The following is a 2,647-nucleotide window of genomic DNA, read 5'->3' on the forward strand; positions in this document are numbered from 1 at the left end:
ATAATAATGAGTTTGACGCTAAAAAGGAAGATGAACAAAAGGAAGAACTAGTTGACGAAGAATTTATAACTAAACTTTTAAAAAGTCATTGGAAAATGTAGTAACTAGGACAATGTTTTCTCAGAAATTATTTCAAAAGAATTTCAAGCATATGAAGAGTATGGTTTTGACAGAGCTATCTCACAAGAAAGAGTACATCAACTTCACCAACATAAAAGTAGCCATAACAAATCATCATAAAAATTCTATTCTTCATACTATACAAATATTGTTACACATGCTATAAATCTATACTCCTGAAACATAAAAAAACAATGTTCTGTGGACGACATTTGTATACTTGTCACTAAATAGTTATTTAGAAATACATATTTATTTTTGATGTTAATAAACATAAGTTATGATATGTTTTTGCTACTTCCTTGTCTTTTAGAAATTACAGTTCTAGGGCAGAGATATTTTAAACAGGGCCTGTTCTGTCGACCTCAAAATTCTAAACAGACTGTCTCTGTTAAAGATTGACTTTGTAATGTATTTTACTTTTTTTTTGTAGAGAAAAAGAGCGAAGCGAAAAAGTCAAAAGATCAAGAATCAATTGACGAATCATCACAAGTTCGTGAATACTTTACACGAACTCGTGTTCTCTGTGTGAAATATAAACGTAGTTCTTACATTGTATCGTGATATTTTAAATAATTTACAAAGAAGAAAGTTCGGGAATACTTTACACGAACTCGTGTTCTGTGTGTAAAATATAAACGTAGTTCTTACATTGTATCGCGATATTTTAAAAAATTTACGCAAAAGAAAGTTTGTGAATACTTTACACGAACTCGTGTTCTTTGCATGGAATATAAAAGTTATTTTTGCACTGACGTTGCAAAGATTTTAAACGAATATGGTACAAAATTTTCTTAACATAAACCCATAAACTCCAGAGAACTTTGAGAATTCTGAATTCATCATGAAGAAGTACAAAGTGAATTCATTTTTTCAGCAGCACTCAAGCCTATCTTCAACTTTTTCTAAAAATGCGAGTAATTCACAATGCCACCAAATATACATTCTACAGATATTCTCACTTTGCTCATGGCCTCATTTAACGGTCTTTGATTAGTAGTATATTCGCATCCTTAAAGGGCCATAATATTTGTGGACGAATGAGGTATGCAAGATAACCATAAATGCACAATAACTGTTCATTAGGCGAATGTGAATGTTGTAAACTTTGAAGTAATCCGGAAGTATTCAAAAGAGCACAATCGCGTCTCCTACCCCCCGTAGGTCCATACAAACTCGCAATTTAACCGTTTAGTCCAACAACGCTTTAAAATTTAAAAGAATAGATCTGTTTATTGCCATTGTATATAGCTTGTTGACATCTTTTGGTTCGACATATTGGACGGATAGTTCATCAACAAATAATCCTAAGCAGAATTTTACTCATGACCAGCATCAGCATACTCTCTGAGCTTTATTAAAGCTAACCAATTTTGAGTGAGGTCGCGCAATTTGTACTTATAATGCTGATAAATCAAATTTACACGAAGTTTGAAATCATACGTAGTTCTAGAACGGATCTCCCAAATCGATGGATCATGTCACCATACCCACATGGATAAGCGGTTTTATATATATCATACGGTTGTTTTGTTTTGTTTGAAAATGAGATTGTAACAGGTACTGGAGATGAGCAATAACTTATTTTGCTACTTCCCTCACGGAAAAGTCCGCAAAAGAGTAGAAAATGTATAGCAATGCCCACATGGACAGAGTTTTTGTTGATTACACAGTTTAACTCAGCAAGCGTTTTTAATTCAGAAAGCGTTGATCATCACGACATGTCCTGTGATCGAGGATGGAATTCACGCAAACGGGCAAAGGTTCCGGCAAGCAAAAATAACGCGCAGATCAAAATAGAAGTCCGTAAATTCCTGTATTATAATAAGGGAAGCCCTAGGTGCAACGTAAAAGACGAGTGCGTATTGAAATTTGCGCAGGATCTATGCTGAAATTTGCGCAGGACTCCATTTACTATGATTAAAATTTACCACAGGCTTTTTGACAGCGTTTATCAAAACATCCGGTGAAAAGTGTTCATCTTATATTATACTCGTTTTGAAAAAGTATCCACTCTGTTCTAGGTCCACGCACAACCACGTTCCCAGGGGTTCTTGCCTTATTGAGATGTAGCCCGAGCGCTAGCGGATTTGACTTATCAGGCAACAAATCCTGGGGACGAGGATGGTTCACGCAACTCGTTGATTCTTACCTGTTTGGAGGCTGAAAAGAAAGAATGCTTTTTGGCACTACTTCTATTTGTCTTAGACATTAATTTTATAATTATTCACAAAATTGTTTTATGAGTTTTGCAGCAACATATTCATGGGCTTTCTTTTACCATCTAGGAGATGACGTCAATCTGGATTTCATCCCAGAAAAAAAATTACCATATAATGGCGCCTTTTGACGAGTATCATGTAAACACAAGAAAATGTGTCTTTATATTTGCCTTATTATTTCGAATTTTACTTAATACCTGTTAAATTGCGGTTCTTCAGTATAATCAGGATAAGATGAACTTTTTTAAAATGGGAGGAAGTTTAAAAAAAAGAGGGAGAAGTACTTGAAATTAAAAACAGGTACG

This window comes from Hydractinia symbiolongicarpus, chromosome 11 (genome assembly GCF_029227915.1).
Source record: "Hydractinia symbiolongicarpus strain clone_291-10 chromosome 11, HSymV2.1, whole genome shotgun sequence".
NCBI classification, from domain to species: domain Eukaryota; kingdom Metazoa; phylum Cnidaria; class Hydrozoa; order Anthoathecata; family Hydractiniidae; genus Hydractinia; species Hydractinia symbiolongicarpus.